A 24,464-nucleotide genomic window follows, 5' to 3' on the forward strand; every position below is an offset into this window, starting at 1 on the left:
ACTTGCTCATACTTCTCAATCACCTGAGGAGATGGTGCATTCATCTGAGCCAGCCTCAGAAGCTCAACATTGCTGTACCAACACTTTACATTCAGCCGACAGAATGCTAGGAACCACAATGTCAAAAAAGTATTCATATCTTCCCACAACACCTTTGTAATTTTCACAAATCATTCAACATCGAAAGCCCCAAGTTGGGATTATCCTTTAATTTAGGGAACTGTAATGTAGCTAGATCATCTCAATTCCAGGGCATAAGCATATATCCTCCTCAATGCACTTCCCTCAAAGGGAAAATGCCTGTATTGTTGTCCTCTGTTGAGGTCACTTTCTTTGTCCCACAGTATCTTCCTTTCTCTTTCTTTTCTGCTCCTTTCTAATCCACTTCTCTCTTGTCATATCCACATTAATCACTTTCTATGTATGTTTAGCACCAACTCTCTAATGGGGATCTTCATTCTAGAAGTCCTCATAGTGGTTATCATCACTTCATCAATATGTACTCTGAAATTCCTTTCCGGAATGGGACCCTTGAATATGTCAGTATTATATTCATTTGCTAGATCTGCCAATTTCCCATGTGCCTTACCTCATGCTTAGTTATTTCTTTAATTAAATTGGAGCTTATTTTCATGTCACCTATCCAGAGATGATGTATCCAAATTTCCTTTACTGAGTTCATCCAATTACACAACCAATCTGGGGACATCTATGTCTTAAAGTGATTCAAGTCAGGGGGCTATCATCCATCTCTTCGGTATTCCTACTTCCTGGAGACACTTCCTCACTTTGGGGTTGTTCTCCTAGATCCAAAAACCCAGTGGCACCATGAGCAATTGGTGTTGTGAAGGCTAGAGTCCGTTCTGGAGCTATAGCTCCCAGTAGAAGATTTGGATTTCTTGTGACTACTTGTGAATTTTGAGCCATGTGAATGATACGTGTAATGGGAGTTCCAGCTTTTGCACCTGAAATTATAGGAAGTGGAGCTGTTGTGTTTGGGGTCATTAAAGTAGATACAATTACAGTCTGTACTGTTATAATGGGGTCAGTCACTACCAGAACTGATATAACCCAGCGGTAGTAATAGGAATTGTCACAACTTGATCGGGGCAGTCACAGCTGGGGCTACTGGAATAGGTCCTCCTATCGGAATCGAAGCGGACTTGAAGGGTGGTGCTATGCCTCTCACCGGCAAGTTGGAATACATTGTAGGGAGGTCATTAGGGGGAAAACAAATCCTGCATGAAATCACCACTAGAGTCACTGTCTGTTTTAGATTCATTCTGACACGTTGTATCCTTTCAACCTGCGTTTTCCTGTTCTTTGGCTTGTCATTCGTGAGAACTGGGTACAGCCTAACTCTCTCCACTATATCCGTCCTCCATACCTGCCTTTCAGCATCCCACTTAGCATCCATCCAACTATGAACAATCATTATAACTTTATTCTGATCGTTTTCTTTCCCCTGCAACATGTGGAACTCGCTCCCAAGCATTTAAAACATCATACTGTGCTGTTAGCAGGGGTTTTGTGTTACACAACACTTCTTTCAGATGTTTGACTATATTCAGATTAAAGGTATCATATCGGGAAATTACTAGAACTCTTCTTTCTCTGTGATCTATTCCACTGATTAAGCCAGATGCTGGTGTGGTGCCTGAACTTGATGGCCATGTAATGATGACTCGACATTCCTTCCAAAGGAGCTTTTTTGCTCTCTCATACAGGAACTCTCATGTCACCACTCACAAATTCCCTCAATGTTCTAAAACGTTTCATTAGTGCAGTTACATTCCTGGCAATCGAGAATGAACAATCTCAATTTAAACAACCGCCGATTCTCAATCAATCAATCACAATGTAATACGCAACAAGGTCAATGTCCAATTTCAGCATGGCATCTTCAATGCAAACCTTTCCCAGCGTTGCAGTGAATGATGCAACAACCAATGCCAGTGAGCCGCCCCTATCAAACAACCAAGACCAGCGCACCATCTGATGATGTATGTTCCAACTCCTCGCAGCGGCCCTCCTCCCTAAACAATTCCTAGGCACAAGCAATACTTTTGATAAGACACCAAAGCATGCACGATGAACATATAATTCTTGTATGTTTCACTATAGAAACTCAAAGTAGTCACTCATTCAAAAGGATAAATAAGGAATAAGGCTTTCTAATGTTATCATACACAAGGGAAATCTCGATCAGCGGGAAATCATCCTGAATAGTGCAGTTTTTTCTCTTCCCATCAGGACCTGCCAACATCAGTAACTATTAGTTCATTTACAACAATCAGTTACAGTTTCCTATTTCAAATGTGTGACCGATGGCACCTCACGGACTTACACAACAAACATTAACAGACAATTTAGAGCACAATATACTTCTTTTCTTTCCCAGGATTTTGGGCTGTGCAGCGTTATATACACAAAACACTCTAACTCTTTCATCTGTTTCGCAGCGTTCTTTGACTTACAATGGACCCTCACTACGAGCCATATAATATCAGCACAAACAACAAAAGCTTGACGTACACAGTTTGTGACTTGCAGCCCTCCTAATACTTACTCCTCAAACACTGCATCCACCTTCAGAACCACTGAAACACTGCCAATACTCCAACCCAGCCCATGGACTTTAGGGTCATGGCTGGAATTAGGCAAGTTCCAGATCTTTTCTGTATCGTTGTAGCTCCCTGCACTTCAGTGACAAACCATCCTCTAAAGCTATCTGGTGAATCTCTCAGTAACTAAATATTTTGGTATCGTCATCGTATTGGATTTCTCCCCTGGTTGTATGGATCTTTGGTTGTCAACTAGTAGTGTATGAAGGAAGCTATTATCAGCAACACATTCCAATTACAGTGAAAGCAATGTGGCTCCACAAAAATTACAGAGCAGAGAGGACGATATCCAAATCATGAAAGTTGATTAGCATAATTCAATAAAGATTATAAAACAATTGTATAGCAAGCCAATTTGTCCAAAAATCATTTATAGCAATATGATTATGAAACCGAAATTTGGGTATTTTAAAGAAAAATAATCAGAATATAATGATGAAGAGGGAACAGAATAAGAATTAAATTGATCCATGAATGAGTTTCCCTATTTCAAACAAGTAATCGAAAGTGACAGCGGGAAGTTGAAAGAGGAAAGTGTCAGCATCATAGGAACCAAATTAAAGTTCACGGGAAAAACACAAGTGCTTAAGCATGAAACTCAACATCCTGGGCAAGGAGAATCAGCAGAGGTTGAGAAAAGTATTCTCTCCGTGAAGTTAGACAGGATCTGATAAACTATTCTATGGAATACAAAATTAATACACAGTATACGATTCTTGGTGCTCCATTCTACCAATTTTCAGTGGACAGTCCAATATGAAGACAATGGTCTCAGGGACCAGGTTCGCTTCCCAGGTTTTCATCGTCTAATAAGATATGTACAGCTGCATGGCCCTGAAGTTAACAACAGACCAGTTTGCCTGGTACACAAGGCTCTCTCCCATCCCCACGCACTGCATGTTTACAGCTAAGTTTCAATTAGATCGACTGATCTAACCATTCCCAAATGTGAGACATTGGGTTGGTGGTTGAGTGGTGTATTAACTCTGCTCAAGCAACAGCCTCAATCCCTGTCAAGATGAACCACAAAAGTCACTAAATTTATTTGTGCTTAACCTTCTGGTAGCTTGGCAAAAAAGCAGTCAGACTTAACTTAGAGGCAAAGTTTAAAATATTTATGCAGCATACACAGTAATAGAGTAAAAACACAAAAAAAATCGAAAAATAGAGTACATTTTAATAAATTATGTGACACTAAAACTACAAAAATCCAATCAGTAGAACCAAAGTTATGAATTTCTAAAATGTAAGGTTTTATTTGAATAACCAAGTGATACAATTTATCTGGAGGGGCCACAGGTGCATCCACGGGGGAAACAACCATTACAACGCAACTTTTACAATGCACTACCATTACAACGAAACTTTTACAACGCAAAAACCATTACAACGCATGTATTTACAACGCATGTTTTTACAACGCAGGTACCTTTACAACGCATACCATTACAACGTAAGTATTGGTAAGTATATCATTATATTTAAAATTTTATATGTTTGGGTTTTTTAAGGGGTATTTTTAGGGTTCAGGGTCAGTTTTCAGTTTTTGGGTAAAGGGGCATTTTTAGGGTTCAGGGTCAGTTTTCAGTTTTTGGGTAAAGGGGTATTTTTAGGGTTCAGGGTCAGTTTTCAGTTTTTGGGTAAAGGGGTATTTTTAGGGTTCAGGGTCAGTTTTCAGTTTTTGGGTAAAGGGGCATTTTTAGGGTTCAGGGTCAGTTTTTAGTTTTTGGGTAAAAGGGTATTTTTAGGGTTCAGGGTCAGTTTTCAGTTTTTGGGTAAAGGGGTATTTTTAGGGTTCAGGGTCAGTTTTCAGTTTTTGGGTAAAGGGGTATTTTTAGGGTTCAGGGTCAGTTTTCAGTTTTTGGGTAAAGGGGTATTTTTAGGGTTCAGGGTCAGTTTTCAGTTTTTGGGTAAAGGGGTATTTTTAGGGTTCAGGGTCAGTTTTTAGTTTTTGGGTAAAGGGGTATTTTTAGGGTTCAGGGTCAGTTTTCAGTTTTTGGGTAAAGGGGTATTTTTAGGGTTCAGGGTCAGTTTTCAGTTTTTGGGTAAAGGGGTATTTTTAGGGTTCAGGGTCAGTTTTCAGTTTTTGGGTAAAGGGGTATTTTTAGGGTTCAGGGTCAGTTTGGGGTTTTTGGGTAAAGGGGTATTTTTAGGGTTCAGGGTCAGTTTTGGGTTTTTGGGATACAGGGGTATTTTTAGGGTTCAGGGTCAGTTTTGGGTTTTTGGGTAAAGGGGTATTTTTAGGGTTCAGGGTCAGTTTTGGGTTTTTGGGGTACATGGGTATTTTTAGGGTTCAGGGTCAGTTTTGGATTTTTGGGGTACAGGGGTATTTTTAGGGTTCAGGGTCAGTTTTGGGTTTTTGGGGTACAGGGGTATAAGGTAAAAATAAAATAAAATTAAATTTAAATTAAATCAATTAAATTAAATTAAATTAAATTAAATTAAATTAAATTAAATTAAATTATATTATTTTCAATTATTTTAAATAAAAAAATAATAATATATACTTACCAATACTTACGTTGTAATGGTATGCGTTGTAAAGGTACCTGCGTTGTAAAAACATGCGTTGTAAATACATGCGTTGTAAAAGTTTTTGCGTTGTAAAAAATTTGTTGTAATGGCATGCGTTGTAAAAGTATGAGTTGTAACGTCATACATCCCATCCACGGTTTCAACTGCAACAAAGATATCAGCTACTTTCGCTACCAGAAACTCCTGGAGATTCTGGTGTACTTTGTTTACTTCTAACGTACTGTTGAGGAGAGTCACCACCCATCTCCTGTGGGGGAAGGTTCTCACTGTCTGTAGCACATTTTGCAGTAAAAGTCACAACTTTCTTGCGTTTTATCCTATTTCTTTATCTTCATGTCAGACGACCGTTGTGTCTCCTTTTTTCGGTTTCACATACTCTTTCTGTCTGCATTCAAATCTCTCTCTTCTGCTGTACCGCTGATCAGACAATTCCTAAAAGGAATGGGGAGAACATGTATCAGGAACCTGATACCTGTCTGGAGTCTTGATTTTAGTGTGATCACAAAAATCGCACCACCTCTCATAGGACACCCTGGGTGGAAAACCTCCGCGAGGTTTACCTTTTTGTTGTTGTTTGGATTTATCCAGTGGTTTTTTAACAAACTCACGGGTGAGTCACTGGCGCATAATCAGAGATGCTGCTTCACCTTTAACATTAGAAAGAATCATTTCGGACACTACTGGAAAACTACCCATTAGTTTCATCCCCAAATCTAGGGCAGATGCTGCCCCATGTTCATTCTGCATCTGTTTAAAAACGTTTGGTTAAACGTACATTGAGAGAGTGCCATGACAGATAGTATAGACTGTAGCAAAAATTGTCCCCCCCGGTGTCCAAGAGAGGGACATATCCCAGTGGGTAAGCACATAGTTAAAATTTTGTTTGTCTTAAGGTCCTGTAAGGAGAAATACTGCTTCAAGTTGATTCATTTTTTGGGTGATCCAAAATGAAATTTCCTCACGGTTAGTGGGTCTTTTTCCCATTACTACATGAACAATTACAGGGCTGATAACAGGCACTGCAGGCAACTGGGCTTGTGCTTGCAGGTCAATTCTAGCTGGACCAGCTAACATTGTATGTGAAATAAATTGAGTCAGGTGCCTGTATAAGATGCAGAGAACATTGTACAAACCTTGTGTCTTTGAATATTTAATTGATCATGATATTTAAATTATCCAAATCAGGGTATGGTGAATATCCAGCTAATGCCAGCCAAGGAACATCTTCATTACTAAGGGGGCCCATTCGAACTGGCCCTGGCACATGGAGAAGTGCACCATTAAACCAAGTCTGGTGTTCCCAGTCAGTAAGAGAAATTTCAACAATTGCATATGGTGTGCATGCAGCGGGTGCCTGTGGGACAGTGTATTCATGGAAAGTGTCAGTGTTGGCATCCACATCTGGAAATGTAACCCAATAATAAAAAAACTTCAAAGTGGTATGCAGCATCCACTTCTACTACAAAGATTACAGGAGTTCCTGCATTAGGGACTACTTGCTATGCTAAATGTGCATAGACTGTGCAATATTTACAGATTTGCAACATAAGAAAACAGAGATGGATGCAAAGTGTAACACAAACTGGGTGCAAACCTTTTAATATTCAAGCTTGAAAAACCAACAGAACAGGTGACCCCTAAACACTATGGAGGATGATTCCCCAACACCATGGATGTCTCCGCTAAAAGGTGCAAGTGTATTGTTTACAAACACAAGCACTAACTCAGGGTTCCCGCCAATGAGTACCTAACCAAACGTTGGTGGCACCATGTTGCAAAGAATCTTCTCGGGAAAAGAACTATGATTGAGACCAAAGAACATCAGTATGTAGGGGACTGAGTCACCATATCACCTCAGTATCTATGAGCCTGAGTCTGAGTAGCTATAATGCTTTACTTGCCCTCCTAACATTTGCAGAGAGACAAGTGATTTGGCAACCCAGAGCACACCTCTCTAAAACTCTAAGTGATCACAGTAACAGGACACACCCTTTTGTTCTCTCACTCGTCTCTGTCTAGAATAAGATTAAAAAAGAGACACAAAAGGAAGTTTACAATGTTTATATAAACTATTGTGCTCTAAGATTCAAGCATTGTGCCACAATTATTAAACAAATACATGTCAATAATGTAATCAAAATGGTTAAGCCATTGTCTGACAGATCTGCCTAAACTCTCCCCCACTAGTAAAGCTAAGTGGTTATAGATTATAGATCTCTTGGTTCAGTGACGGACCCTGTACCTTAGCATACATAGGTGGATGTTGGACATCTCGGCGGACGCAGTGCTTTTATCTGGGGATCTTCATTCTGTGAGTCTGTTGTTTTTGAGAACCCCTGTCCTCAGTTATATGACAAGAATTGTACATTCAAAACAGCAGCTGCATTCTTCTATTATGTCTACTTGCTAGTGTCTGATCACACTGAATACCAATGGGGCAATGTTGTTTGACCTTGCCTAGGCTGTTCAGACTAAATCCCAGGAAAATAATAAAATACTAAAACATGTGCTGGTGTTAGTATAAAAAAAAGTATTTTCTCTTGTTTATGTAAAGTAAGCATTCACAGCACCATGTTATGTGCAGGCGCCATTTTAAGTCATAATCAAAACTAATCCTTTGCTGTTTCCGAGAAATGGCCTTCTCTAGGTTACGTTTCTTCGGAGCTGAGTTCTGTTACACTAATGAATACACTGTTCTTATTAGCGCATACCTTTCTTGTTAGATGTAGGCCTTCTCCCACTTGTCTAGTGGCAGGCACAGGCAGAATAACCTTGAACAGCAGATACTGTGTGCTGGCCTCAGAATCAAAACGTACTGCTTTGTAATTTACTGTTCAGCTGCATCTGCTTGGAAAATTCCATGGTGGGTGTGCTTCCCCTGGTTCTGAAATATACATAATGTATTGTTATGCTTACTGATGTTAGTCCCTCTGCAGCACACCTAAGTGACTGGGCAGACTGGGCTCCACTCTGAGTGAGTTTGAATAAACAACTATTGGTTTGTATTCTCTACTGTCCTACTGACTCTTCATTTAGTAGGGAAGGCTGAGAGGTGGTCGTGAGTGACATCGGCCATTTCCTTCAGTTGGCGTCCAAACAGGGACTCCTTTGGGTGAGTGACCCATCCCCTTCCACGGACGGGGGGAGGTCGAGGTCGTCCTGGAGTCGGACAGACGGATCAGGGATCCCTGCACAATGAGTTCCTGACACTCGCAGCTGCACCTTCTGTCCCACCAGACAGTGTCTCGCCCAGTCGTCATCCCGACTGTAGTCCTGAACAGTGAAACCCTTGGATATGACTGTTTGGTCTGAAGAGTCAGCAGTTGAGAAATAATTTATTTGACCTGCATATATCAGGTGAGTTTGTTTTGGTTATTCGTGGATATGGTACCATTTTGGTTTATTTTTGTTACAGTCTAGGGACCATCTTTTGGATAAAAATTATTGGAATTGTTTTGCCAGGCTTAAAATAGTGAGCTTGTTTTCTTTTGAGAATCCCTGGAATCATTAAATTGTTTTCTTTGTGTTGTTGTTGTTTTTCTACTGATGTTCGATTGGAAAAAAGTCAGCCGGCACATCCAGAAGGCACTCCAAATTTTGATATGTATGTGAAGCATGGTCTTAGCCCTATTATGTTTAGTACATTATGGCAAAAATATACAAAGGACAATGCTGAGTTGCAGTGGCCACTGACAGCTCCTTTTGATGAACAGAAGATTGAGTATTTACGAGAACAGTTATATAAGAGACAAAGAAGGCAGTCTATGCTTGATTCTCTCATGACATGGCAGAAAGCAGCTAGGCAGAAGCGATTAAAGGCAGAGAAGGAAGTTCGGAAGGGGAGAATGCAGATGCTGACTCGGAAAGCGGTTGCTTACGATAGGGAGAAACAAGAAAAAGGTGTTGAATGTGAAGACAGGAGGTTTTGATTGCAGATTGATAAATCTTATGTGGCTCAGGAAGAAGATGATGTTTTTGTGGAAGAGTTGCTAGACACCGGACCCCGCCTCCATATGCCCCACAGAGAATCTACCCCACTGTCCCGGTGCCCTTACAGCCGCCTGTTACAGTTGCGTCTATTGTGTTTGTCCCTGTGTCTACTGCTGTTGTTTCAATGGCTATGCCTTTGCCTCCTCCTCCTCCTCTTCCTTCTGTTGCTTTGCAGTCTGTGGCGACTGTGACTGGTAGTATTCCGGCCACATCTATTGTCTCAGCGTCCCTCTCGCCAGCTCTTTCTCCTGCAACGCAACCATCAGCAACTTTGGTACCTGTTACTTCTGTTGCTTCTCCCACTATGATTTTTCATCCTCTGACATTAGTAAGTAGCAGGACACCGATACGTGGATTTGAGGATAGGGAATGGACGAGATTTAAGGAGCGTATGGGACCGCGAGTGTGATCTGATGTGGGAGATGATGAGAAACAGGTAATAGCTAATCAGGCTGCACAGTGGGCCTGTAATCCTATTTATAGTGTAGAGGATGTTAGGGTGACTATGAGAGATTTTGAGCCTTTCATTCAGCAGCATGCCCTTAAACATATGTGTGCAACGCAACATTGATTAGTCTTTGGCAACAGTATTTCGAGTGGAAGTGGCTCAAATTGTATATGACATCAGAGATTGAGTATATATTAGTGAAATGGGGCCAGAACAAGTTTATTCTAATGTTACTATAATAATAGCTTATAGGGGAAAGTTACATGAGAAAAGTCCAAGGTCAGTGTCCCAGTTCCCGATGCGGGACGTTCATCCTATATATCATCCAGAAATACCGGAATTAACGGATGACCACGGTAATGTTACTAGGGCAAGAGTGGCGGCCCGTTTTCAGGAACAATGGGTTTATACTCCATGGAAAAGAAGTGAAGTTTTGTCTCCTAAGACTCATTTGCCTGATAATCTGCTCAGTTTCAAGCAACACCCATGAGAATGAATGTGTTACAACAAAGGATGGGACCTCACAGGTTGCTGAGGGAAGCTGTGGCACAGGGCTATGGAATGAAAAAGAAACATCAGAAGTATTTTCCCACTATCTTCCTGATCTCTCTAGCACCTCACAGTGTTCTCTGTCCAAAACTATATAGCCAAAACTGTACTGCCTGTGCCAGGTCTTCAACAGCCATGAGCCCAGCAGGGTGTACAGCAGGTCAAAGGAGAAAAGCTCTGTTGACCTCACTTCATAGAGCACCGCCATCATTGTGGAAGGGACAGCGTGCAGGAAAACAAAGCAGCCAAAAAGAGGTATGTCTTCTAGACATTAGAACAATATCTTTTTGCAGTGACATTCTGGTGGAAAAAAGTAAAGAGACACACTAAAAATGCTGTTTTATTTGGAAGTCAGTGCCCCTCACATAGCATTGTCAAGATTCTGTCTTATACAGAGGTTGTTTCCTCATATTCAGATGTAGTTCACTGGCCATGTCAATGATCAGAGCTCTACGTAATACAAGAATGTTCATGATTGACTGATGATGATCTGCCAGTTATGCATCATCGCATTATTTCTTTCTCATGATTGTCCCACTCCATGTACGCTGTCCTTTGGGTTGATCCCAGTTGTGAATGACAACCACAACAATGGCTGAAGTGGGCAGATCCAAATGTTCCAAAAACAAATGCGAGAATAAGGAATTCACCTTTGACAGTCCACAGAGTGACACAACTAAAGAGCAATCACATTTTTTGTTCCCATAAAGAGGCTGATTAGCAAATGGGCGGAGTTAAAGACCCTCTTAGCATAAGCTTTGTTTTACTTTTTTATTATTCACATTGTGATGTCCTATGACATGATGTAAATGATATCACCTGGCAAGAGCTCATTTAGGAAGAGGGTGAGCGCACACTGCCTCACAACCCAGCACTGTTTGTCACAATGCATCATAGTAAATGCAGGGCATGATAACACGTCGGTGTCAGGCTTTAGTTGTGTTGCGCTCTACTGAAGAAGGACAATTATCCTGAAATACGTGTCTAGAGATACACAGCACTGGCTGCGCCAACAAGGGTGAAAAAATGAAAGCCTGACACCGAAGAAAGCGTTATCATGCACTGCATTTATTATAATGCATCAAGCAAATTGAGTGCTGGAGTGTGAGGCAGTGTGCACCCACCCCGCTCCTATTTGAAAAGGCTCTCATGAGCTAACGAGCTGACGAGCACTGGTTGATGCACCTGCGCCCAGCGAGTGGTACTGAGACCTGAGAAGACTTTGGGCAGCATCTCCAGCACCCCAAAAAAGTGTTGCTCTCTACTGAAGAAGGACAATTATCCTGATACACATGTCTAGAGATACACAGCACCGGCTGCACCAACAAGGGTGAAAAACTAAAGCCTGACACCGAAGAAAGTGTTATCATGCACTGCATTTATTACGATGCATCAGGGCAAACTGAGTGCTGGAGTGTGAGGCAGTGTGCACCCACCCCCTCCTATTTGGCTAAAGCTCATTTTTCAAAGCCCAGCAACATTGGAATGTTATCTTACAGCATGGAAGGACAGTTGGACTGAGCAGAGGAGCTGGCTGGGGTGTTTTGAATAAAGCTCTTACCACAACTGGCACCACAGATATCCTGTGCATTAAGAAGGAATATTTTACACAGGTGACAATGATGGGTCAAAAACTCAATGGCTGCTGCTAACCGTGTGATGTTGTGTGACATGATGTCTATGCTGTCACCTTGCTAGTGCTCATTGTTCAAAGTCCAGCCACCTTGGAATGTTTTATTACAGCATTCCAGAGAGACCAGTTGGCTGAGCAGAGGAGCTGGCTGGGGTGTATCGAATAAAGCTTTTAACTGAACTGGCTCCACAGACGTCCTGTGCATTAATAAGAAACACTTTACACACAGAGCTCTGGCAACAGGGCCGGACTGGCCATAGCGGGCATCGGGCAATCCTCCGGTGCGCCACACAGGTGGGGGCTGGTTTAGCGGCCCTGGGGGCCGTTTTTGTTACTGGGCCATTTTTGCAGCATAGCAGAACACTTTGCCAGGGCCGGTTGTGGTTCCCAGTCTGGCCCTGTCTGGCGAACATCAAAATCTGTCTTTAGACATATTTAAAAACATATATTTCCTTTTTAGGATCTTCCATTCCTTATTTTTTCAAAGGACCAAGACATAGGATTCTATGATTACCACACTCAAGTTAGTCTGAAACGTGTGAAATCAGTGTGAGAACTTTCCCCCACAGTAATGAGAACCCGTAAAATCACAAACAAAAAAGATACTTGATGTTGCCTGAGTAAATGCTTTGGCAAGGGAAATAAATGATACATTATTTGATTTTGCGGTCAAAGAAAATGTGTAAGGAAATCAAATGTGTGGGAAGTATAAAGTCTATTTTTTTCACATGTGAGCTTAAACAAAATCTAGATAAGTAGAATGTAATTTTCTAAATAAAACTAGGTAAGATGAACTTGATGTCCTCCATCTTATCATTGCATCTTCTTCACTGGCAATGCTGAAAACAAAATGATAAATAAAAACCTTTGAGCTTTTAGAAGATTTAATTAACTCCAAAGTCTGCTGTTCTCTGGAAACCTAAAACCCACACAAGCATTTCAAAATAATGTTTTAATATACACGTAAAGTGTAAGATTACAAAAGACTAACATTTTCATCTAACTTATTACATATAAAAAGCATAATAACCACAGCCCCAGAGCACATTTCTAGGTGGTGAGACTAATGGCTAATCCATTGCTACATAGCACCACGAGGACTACTTGTCACGAATGCCCCTCGAATCTTTCTAAATGATGCCACATTTAGAAAGGAATGGGCCATGATCGCGTGGCATTGCACCCGCGACTGGCTCATCCTGATTATTAAAACAGCCCTAAGACTCTCCGATGCCCTACAGATAGAAATACAAGAAACTGAGTCTAAATTTAAAACAACAATAACTGGGTACAAGAAAAAACTTGACGAAATAAACAAAGAGTTAAACGAGTACAAAGACAATCTGACACAAGCCAAAGTCAACAAATTTCAGAAAGATCTGAAAAAATTTGAGTATGACAAGGTATACCCATACTCAACTGCAGCATATACTCCACCTACCAACAACTCAACTAATGATGACCAGCCTGATGACAACACATCCAACAGCAGTGGATCTAGCACAGGGTCATTTAAACAGGGAAGGAGACGAGGGAATAGGGGCAACCGAAATAACCGTGGCCAACAGAACTTCCACAACCAACCACCAAGATGGCCAGCGCCACCCCAAATGCCAACAATGGGTCATCAATTCCCATTCCACCAACCACCATACCCCATGATGGGCTGGAATCCAGGATTTTTTCCACCTCCTAACTACCAACCTCATTATCGCCAGCCTTTTTTAGACCAGGGCAGGAGAGGAAGGGGAAAGAGAAGAGGAACAAGTCAACCAATGAACCATGTGTCATGGGAGGACAACGATACTGTGAGCAATCACACCCGCAACAGGGAACAACAACCAGGGACGAGCGGAGTCTGAGTCTTATAAACAATTTGTCGGACAAAGTCTTGTCCCCAATCGAAACCACAGTCCTCGAAAGAGGCCTAGGTTTCGTACCAACCGCTCGCCCTGACAAATTTAAGCTACACTGTGAGCTCTCAGCGTTTTTTAGGAAACTTAAACTCAAAGCTTTCTTCGAAGGGAAGGAGGACCCGAATGAAGCGCTACGTAAAGGTGATACTGGATTAAGACTGAACTCTACCTTTAACCCTCCGATTCAGACAGTGCCAGCAGCTATAACTGCGTTTGAACAAGCAGTATTCCTAGACCTAGAAACCTATCAGGACACCCCATCCTATAGCAATTTCAGTACAGAGGAATACCAGGCACTAAGATCTTTGCAAAATGACCCTAACATCACGATACAACCAGCAGACAAGGGCGGTGGTTTGGTAATTCAAAACACAACTGATTATGAGAAGGCATGTGAGGTTCTACTGGCAGACAGGAAGAACTACACCCCCCTAACACGAGACCCCACACACGACTTAAGAGCTCGGATCACCAACCTGGTCAAAAGAGCTGAAGAGAACGGGGAAATTTCCAAAAATGAGGCTGATTTCTTGAGTACGAGTGAAAATGTAACACCCTATTTTTACACTCTACCAAAGACACACAAGAACCAGCTACCACCACCAGGAAGGCCGATCGTATCAGGCATTGGCTCCTTGCTAGAGCCTCTTTCACGGTTTTGCGATCACTATCTCAAACCTATAATGCAAAACACTCCGACCTACCTGAAGGATACTAAAAGTTTACTTCAGTTGCTTCAAAACCTTTATTTTTCAGGAGATACAGTGACACTGGTTACATTAGACATTGAGAGTCTATACACCAGCATCCCCCAGGACGACACCATCAAGGTCCTGGGTACGGCCCTAGACTCCATAACTTGGGACTACCAGGCATCCAAGACCTTCATAATAGACTGTGCTACCTTAGCATTAAAAGAGAATTTCTTTGCCTATAAAAACAACCTCTACCTGCAAACAACTGGGACATCTATGGGCAGTACATTTGCCCCCAGCGTGGCAGGCCTGTACGTCGCGGATTTTGAGGCGAGGCATATCATACAACCCAATGACCCCTTCACATCTTTCATCAAAATATGGAGACGTTACATTGATGATGTCCTGGTATTATGGACAGGCAGTGATGAACAATTACAGGCCTTCCTAGGTTGGATTAACACACTAGACACTAATCTAAAATTCACTACTGAATTGAGCAGAACAGAGGTCACCTTCCTGGATGTGAGGATTCAGGTCTCCGGGACAAGATTGACCACAAAAACATATCAAAAACCGACTGCTCGCAACAACCTACTTGAATTCACAAGTTTTCATCCCCGGCCCCTAAAGGAAAACCTTCCATACGGCCAATATTTGCGGATAAGACGCAACTGTTCTGATCTTCAAGATTTTAAGATCCAGTCTTCAGATCTAACTGACAAACTCAAGTTACGAGGCTATCCTTCCAAAATACTGAATAAAGGTTACAAGAGGGCTCGCAACCAACCACGAGAATCTCTCCTTGAAGACAGGGTTACAGACAATAAAACCATACCACTGACTTGCGTAACTACATATAGCACAATGTCCAACCACATGAAAAAATCAATTAATAAGAATTGTCGCATTGTGTCCAGTATTAAAACAGATTGGGAAAAACCATTATTCTCTTTTAAGAAAGGACGCAGCCTGAGGGACACTTTGGTGCACACTCGACCGAGAATTGAAGCACCGACCACAGAGAGATCGATCACAGACACTTGGGGTTTACCGAGAGTTACTGGTCACTTCCCCTGTGCAAATTGTAGTGTCTGCCACCTCACGACACACTCCAAAACTCTTGAGCTTGAGCCAGGCAAAATCTGGACACAGAAAGGTCACACAAATTGCAATACTCTAAACGTCATCTACCTGATCACCTGTTCCTACGGCCTACGTTATGTAGGCATGACGACCCGCAAAGTTAAGCAAAGGATAGGTGAACACCGTTCGAACATTAGATGTAAGAAACTGACCACCAAAATGAGCCGTCATTTCTTGGAACGGACCCATACTCCCAACGACATGCGATGGACTATCATCGAGCATGTGATTGGCGGAATGAATACTCCCAACCGCCTTTTTGAAAAAGAACAAAGGTGGGTATATAGGCTTGGTACCCACCTCATAGGTCTGAATGATGATATTCCCTGGAATACTGTGATGAAGTGAACTAATATGGAGTCGAGCAATTTCTGACATGGCATGAATCAATATTAACTATCTATCTTCATTAATAAGCTGTAAACCTATCTATAGGCTCTTAACAATATAAGCCCTTCACATAAGACCGGCGGTAGTTTGGGTCTCATAACCTTATGGCTGCTTTTTATTTCAATGTACTAACTGACTTTAGTCAACCATAAGCGAAGGCACTCATATACGAGATCTTAAATCGGCCGCCCCAGTCGTTAGAAACACTTCCGTGTTTAGCGCGACTATGGTTTACCCCAGGTCACTTAGCAACCACTTCCAACACCCCATGTGACCAAACGTCATTCACTCCCCAGCAATCCGATTGGCAATGCGCGTCTGACGACGTGCACTGACGCGGAACCACGCCCACCCGGAAGCAATCTCCGCCTCGCGGTTTTGCTTTTAAACAGTAAACCGAGCCCGCGGCACTATCGTCGGGGTCCGGTACGAGGGCGACGTAGGCAGACTGAGGGTGCTAAGCGTCAAGGGCGTAAGTGGAGACCACTTAACATTACCAAGCTAAGTACAGATCGTGTTCATTTTTTAACAATGGGCATTACAGTGATTCTATGCCATTCTCTTTCTCCCTACGTACTGCCATTTTTCAGGGTGTGCCGAATACGCTTCCACCCCCCTCCTGAGACCCATGGTGTTTGATTCTAACACATATAAAGTGAGACATTTTAATTTGTTTGCGATCTCATTAGGATATTTACTTTGATCGCTCAGTTGACAATCTTCTATGAAGATTTTCACCTTTTAAATCCTTAGTCACTTCTAGTCCATATCACGAATAGTACACCGCACCTATCCTAGTTCATACGAATCCTGGGCTAAGAGGTGGTGTTAACCATAGCGCTATTCATCCACAGCTAGAATTTTATCACCTTTGGAGCACGATATCCACAGTAACAACCAGTATCATTACTAAGTGTTTGTTCTGTCCTACTTGTGTGTCTCTGTCCCTTTACTTCCTAGGTGAAGAAACCGATAAGTAGAAGCCTCCTAAACCAGGAGTAATTAGGAAGGGTTTGTTCCTTCCTAATTTTTTTGCACTTTTTCACTTTTACTTAATTTTCACTCTCACGCCCCTAGGTAAGGGTGGGCCTTAGCGTGCCCATACCGCCAGGGTTTATCACACACAGTCCTGAAGAATTGCCGGGTAAATTAACACCGTTTCGATGGCAAGAAACATGTTGACAAACCTATAGGAACCCACCACTCAATTATAGTGGACTGTTTCCTCACATATTTTAATATCTCTGTCTTTAGTGATCATAGAATAAAATTATTACCTCAGATACACTACTGACTATTTTAATACTTCCACCACTCACTAATCTGAATTGCACTCAACACGCCCTTAAATCACCATCCTGCTCCGCAGTAATCCTGGCGTTGCAGCACACCAAAGAGACACTCGGTCTCTTTGGTGGGGCCCGATGATGAAGCATGTCATCACTAGGTGGTGAGTGAGGGCTTTCTTCAACATCCCAGTGTGGTTGTTTCTGTGCTTCCAATAACGGCCTAGCTTTTCCTCAAGACACTCTTCCTTTGATTATTAATCCATTGCTACATCAGGAACAACAGCAATGATCATCTAAATAATTTTATGTCATTACTTTGTGACCACTCTTTCCAATTGTGCTTGTTTTCTTGGAAGTTAGAAACATTAAAGCTCGTTCTGAGGCTATCACATGGACAATGAGCACAGTCACATACAAGATGCAATGACTGGAGGAAGAATTGATTATAGTCTAATGACCCAGACAGCCATAGTTGCAGAATTAATTGTGTTCTATTGTCCAAAACGCGATATTCAGCGGATTAAATGTGACCATTTCCCAATAGAATAGGAACGTTATGCGAAGACAGGTGCTGGCAGTAGTACCAACTGTGAGAGTGCTCACTTGGGATCTCATGAATATGCAAGTTTTGAGGTTTGCTGATGGAAATTCACATATAAATCCCTAACTTCTAAAAGGGAACTTAATTTGAATAATGGTGAAATCAGTGCATTAAAAAGGCGAGAAAATGCGCTCTGCTGGAGAAAAAGGTATCCTTGTCTTTCATTAAATTTTTTATGTCTCCCTTAGGTTTTGCTGGCAGTCTATTTACCCTAAATCACATCCTAAACAAGGAACTGACACACTACATTCAGAGAACAGCCTGATTTACCAGCGCAAAATCCATGTTGGGATTTATCAAGCTGCGAAAATCAAGATTTGTGTAGCTTTGCATGGGGTTTTATCCCAGAAGCAACACAAGGCAGTACTATGTCAGGGAGACGTTACATGTGTGGAGCATGGGTATTCCTGTGCGTCCACCCATGTATTTTGATCCAGATTTACTGAAGTCAGTAAACATAGGTTTCTGGCAAAATGGTGTGCCTAACCGAGACTAGCGTAAAGTGGTGAAACATCTTCATTTATCCTTTTTACTTCCTCTTTGTAAGTGTGCTGCTGCTTGCTTCTCACTAGAATAGTCTCTATTCATGACAACAACCCCACACACACTAACCATCACTGCACACAGTCTCACTTCATGGTAGGAACAACCTTCTGCACACTGTTGATTTAAATGTACAACACACCGAAAACCTAAATACCGGATAGGGTGTAATTGGTTAAAAATATCAACAATGTCAACATAAATCAGTTGACTCAAACACTGCTCTGCCGTCTACACCTAGGCATAGATGCATCAAGGTAAAATCCGCTTGCAAAGGGGCAGATTCTCAGAATCTGCCCCTTTGCGACCGGTATTTTTGCATTTGGGATGCATAATCCCAAATGCAAAAATCGCAAATTAGGAAATCGCAAAATTGCGATTACTTGCATTTAGGGAATCTCAAATTGAGATTCCTTAAATGCAATACATTAAAGTTTAAAAAATAGCGATTTCGCTAATAGGGATCGCAAATTACCATGAAGTTGAACTTCATGGTAATTTGCAAAAACTTTGAAAAATGCACTAAAGTGCATTTTTCAAAGTTTCATGTTGCGCACACACATGCCCTAAGGGCATGTGTGTGCGCAACATATGTGCACAGATCAATTTCAGGGGTGCAACATGGTGTCCTTTGGACACCCCTACACCCTTGAAATCGCATTCTCAATTTGTGATTCGCTAATTGCGATTCGCAAATTGAGAATGTCTTCCCATTCATTCCTATGGGCCTCTAGGCCCATTGGAATGAATGGGGAGGTATTCCTTAATTGCGAATCGCAATTTGCGAGTCACAATTAAGGAATTTTAAGAAATCACTATTTTTTTAGTGATTTCTTCATGCATTGCATTTTGCTATTCCTCAATAGCGAATCATTATTTTTCGCTATTAAGGAATAGCAAAATGGGTTCTTGATTAATCTGGGGGCTGGTCCCTTACAAAAAAGGTTTGTGTCCTAAATTTCTCCATTGGTTTTCTAGAGCCGTTCTCACACAGAGATCCCACCCTCCCTTGAACCTCCAACTAGAATCTCAATGAAACAGTTGGAATTCCCCTAGTTGGTAATCCGTTCAGGTAATGAGTGCAATTACTCCTGAAAGGGTAACAGAACAGATGCCTCTGCCTTTCTTTTGGAATTTACTTCAGCCGAGAAGAGCAAAACTAAATGAAATTGTGAATTTGGGGAACGACAGGCAGATCAGCTATACAAATTATACATATATGTGATATCAGACAGACTGATGATCTTATGGGCGTCATAGCTCACTCAGCGTTATACTTCCTGAGTCTGGAACGATAGTCAGCATACTGAGCACACACACTCCATCAAACATTACATTCAGCCTTACCTCCTCAAATGGACAGGAGCAAGACTGAGGTTGAGGCCTAAAACGAACTAATGACTGCCATTCAAGATAGTTATTTTAGGTTGAAAGGTACTAGAACAGTGCATCTGTCTGGTTTGCTAAAGACTTTCATGGGGATATTCAGAAATTTTCCTGGGAATGCATACCACCCGCTGCTTACCATTGGCTTTGTGGCTTGTAACTCACATTTCTGGTTTTCTATATGTTGGCTTTATTTGTTTTAGGCTGTTGGGGGTGAGTTATTCTCTCCCAAGGAGTAAATCCTTTTCACACCAACTCCCCTTATATTCTCCCACAAGTGTTCCTTTTCTAAACAGGCCTGTGCATCGTGTTCTTATCTTCTTACATTTGCTGTGCATTCAAAGACAGAAGTCAATTCCAGGCTCTATCTTCTGAGGGAGCCTAGTTGTTACTTTTCTGATTTTAAATTGATAGGATTTAAGTGACAATCTTGCCGAAAACTCAGGGTAGGAAAGGTTTTTTTTCTAGCACACAGCAACATTATAATATATCTGAATTAGGAATCCACAAATGAAGCACATATTTTGTTAATTCTGAAGTGTGTTGGAAATAAATACTTTAATATGATCAAAACAAATCAATACTCTAGGTTATGGCATCTCCACACGTTATCGTTTGTGCAATGTATGTTGTTTTTAGTAAAACTGTATGTGTATGCAAATGTAATAGTCATTTCAATTGAAAATGTGTTGTTTGTAATGGCAGTGTGCTACCGCGCCCTGCACACTCCACTCTATGCCAGTCCACTCTACTCTGCACCTCTCCACGCCACTGCATTCTCCTCTACACCACTCCACTTTACACAATACCACACCACTGCACTCTACTCTACTCTGCACCACTCCATTCTAACTCACTACACTCTACGCCACTTCACTCTACGCCTCTCTACTCTGCATCACTCTACTCTATGCCAATGCACTCTATGCCACTCTACTTCACACCACTGTACTCTTAGCCACTGCACTCAACACCACTCCAGTGTAAACCACTCCAATCTACTCTGCATAAATCTACTCCAAGCCACCCCCCTCTGCACTACTCTGCAATACTACACTCTATGCCACTGTACCCTATGCCAATACACTGTACCCCATACACTTTACTCTGTAACACTCAACTCTACGGCCCTGCACTCTACACCAATCCATGGTACACCCCTCTAAATTACTCACAGCACTCTATGCCGATGTAATCTGCATCACTGCAGTCTACACCACTGCGCTCTGCAGCACTCCACTCTACAACACTGCGCTGTATGACACTATATTCTGCACTACACCATTCTATTCCACTCTACACCACTGCTCTCTATGCCACTCTACTCTTCACCACTGCACTTTACAGCCACTGTACTCTACACCACTCTACTCTACATCACTCTGCACTACTCTGCACCACTCAACTGTATACGACTGCACTCTATGCCACTGCACTCTACTATGCAGCACTCCAATCTATGCCACTGCAATGTACGATGCTGAATTCTGTACTGCTGCACTCTATGCCTCTGCACCCTACACAACTATACTCTGCAAAATTCTTCGCCAATGCACTCTACACCAGTTGATTCCACTGTAAGCCACTCCAATGTATGTCACTCTAATACACGTAACTCTATGCTACTCCACACCACTCTCCTCTACGCCACTTACCTTTAGTCAAGCTAAAAAGCAGCACACTGGTATAATATGGCTAAAACACATTGGCAAAGCCAATAGCTCTTGCATAGGTGAGACCTATTCGCTTTGCCAATGCTTGTTATCTTTTAGAAACCAATGAAGAGATTTTTAAGCAACTGATCAACCCATTGGTTGTTTGCACCTGCATTGTGCCCAGTAGTTGCTTGCAAATACCTTTGAAATCTTTTATAATTGCTAAAATAAATCAGTGAGGTTTTGGGACACAGGCATACTGTTAAACACATTACACACTGCAATTGTGGTACTATTTCCTTTGTTGTCAGCAGCTGTTATTAGTACAGAGGTGATAGGGCTCCATGGCTGAGTACTTATTTATATATTTCGAGGGCTGGTTTGAGTATTTACGTAAGATGTAATGGTATGCCTGTGTTAATTATCCTTCACTTTCCCCTATCGTGAGATAGGTGCTGTCCACCTAGCGCACATTTTATGCCCAGCTATGCGAGTCTTAACATAGAGCATCAGGGTAATTTTGTCTTACCCGGAGTACCAGCCATCCAGTGTACTGTAATATTCCCTCTTTAACACAAGGACCTACTTGCCAAGCTCAGGAAACGTATTGCACATGGGGTAACTGTTAGACAGTGTGTGTGTTTGTGTGTTTGAGCACATGAGCGAATGTTAGAACAAGTTGCTGAATATGTGAATGAATGTGTGACAGTATGTTTGGCTATTTATCTCCCATCTTTTGCTTCACCTGAACAAATTTACTTTATTAATTATCACTTGGATGGTGATTTTTGATGATTACCATTTTCATGTGTGTTTCTAATTAAGCATATTTGGTCATAAAGCCTGCGTTTTTCATGAAAAATCGAACTGAAATCTGGGTCGGTTGATAAAGATCACTGTAGATATGAGACGGGAACTAGAGTCAGTACCTCCTGTAGAGCCACTCTCAATGACTGGAGCCCCAGATCACTCAGCCGCACATGTATCAGAACGGAGCGAAAGGAGCAGTCACATTATTGTGGAAAGCACGCTTCTTCACTCTGGTTAATACCACTATGTCCACCTTCAATTGGAGTGTGAAGATTATGTCTTAAGCCATTTATTGCACTCAAATGGATACAATGTACAACTCCACACTCAGATGGCATGTGTGGACTGGACATAATTCAACCCACATCAATGCGTTTTTATAGAAAACTCAGAGCAACACTACCTGACTAAATACAAATTGATTAATAGTGGAAATTCCTGTGCCAGCCGGAGGCTGGTTCAAGATTTGCATCTTACAAGAAAGACCTTCTCCCAGTTTTGTGATTATCAGTTATATGTCATAAACAGATAAGTAAATTAAGGCACAACAGTCATTTTCCAGCATGTCAGAGAGCTGCAAAAGCGAATTTAGGAGCCCATTAGGATCACGGACGGACTTGAGTCCGTCCGCGACCCCTGAGGAGGAGGGAACGTCCGCATGGGCTGCGGCGTTCCCTCCTGTGCAAATAGGATGTGACCGCCACCCTGGCGGTCACATCCTCTATTTTTAACATTGCGGCGGGTGCGGCTTCAAGCTGCACCCGCCGCAATGGTAAAAAAGCACGCATTGCATTTACATGCAGAAAGCGGCAGGCACCGCCCGGTGCCTGCCGCAGTCTGCATGTAAATGCAGGGGGGTACCATAGGTACCCCCCATGTGCACCCCCCACCCCCCCTTCACCCTGGGGGCCCGCAACGGGCCCCCGAAGTGCACATCCGTATGCTTTTCCACGGCGGAGAACCCGCCGCGGAAAAACATATCTGATACGCAATCCTAATATTGCTGGCGGTGTCTGAGAGACACCGCCACCATATAAGAGCTTTTCCGCCGTGGTTGTAAGCCGGAAAAGCGGCGGACATACACCAAGACCCACCAGCCATCCTAATTTGGCGGTGGGTCTTTGGAGGCTCCGCAGCGGTTTTCCGCATCCTCCGGGCCGGCGGTGGCTTCCGCCAGCCCGGAGGATGCGGGAAAACCGCGATCGTAATGTGCCCCAAAGTTCGTTGCTTACTAAAACAAACTTAAGGGCAAAAGCTTTTCTTGTGAAGTGGAAAATTTCAAATTGCTTTGATTTAAACAGCATTTAGCCAATATACACAATGATTGTGCTTCTTGTTCACTATAAAATCCATTTCTTGTGAATTTTCTCATGAATTCCAGTCATATGAGTTCTTAACCTTCTGATCAGTAGTATATCTCTGGAAGTAGCATTATTGGAATGCTATGCTAGTTTAGAAACGAAGGACTCAACTTTAATTCTATCCCAAAAGCAAATGCTAATCCATGAAATTGATAGGGTTTGTGCCGAATCTTGTTTATTTTCAATTTATTTGGGTATTACTATCGCCTTCTTAACTAGCCTTCAATAGTTAGGAAGGAGTGGTAGTCAAAAGGAACAGAGGGCTGCTACTGGCTAAACACGTCTTCCATGTAATGGATAGCCACAGGAGGTGTGGAGGGAATCACCAACCTCTATAGCCTTAAGTTCTCAAGAGGATGGTCTACACCTTCTTACAATATCTCACGTCTCATAGATTTACCAGACAGTTCCATATAAATATTATCAACATGAGTTTTATTACAGTCCTCACCCTCAGGCTTTTCAGTGAGCCAGTGCCATTTTGGAGCTGGCTCCCACAGAAAGCATCTGTCTAAAACAGCATTTATTTTATTGCCTAACAATTGTTAGAACTTGTCTCCTGTTTTAGGCAGGCGTGATGTTGGAGCTCTGGGCACATGCATAGGTACATTTAAAAGGGGCAATGCTCCATCACTTCAATAATAACAGGAACAGACGGTTATTAATAGCATCTCCATAGGAAATGCAGTGTGCTTCTTTCTAAAATTCTGCAGAAGATCATAAATCCTTGCTAGTAGAAATTTCCCTTTTCTTAGGAATTTGCTTTTCACCTATCAAAGTCAAACTTCTTCTGAACAATTGGGGTGTTGGTTGAGGTAGGCAATAGCCACAATCCCCAAAAGTCAGTAAATTCACCTGTTCATAGTCGTAAAGATGCTAAAACTCAGGATTTC

This window comes from Lissotriton helveticus, chromosome 6 (genome assembly GCF_964261635.1).
Source record: "Lissotriton helveticus chromosome 6, aLisHel1.1, whole genome shotgun sequence".
NCBI lineage: Eukaryota > Metazoa > Chordata > Amphibia > Caudata > Salamandridae > Lissotriton > Lissotriton helveticus.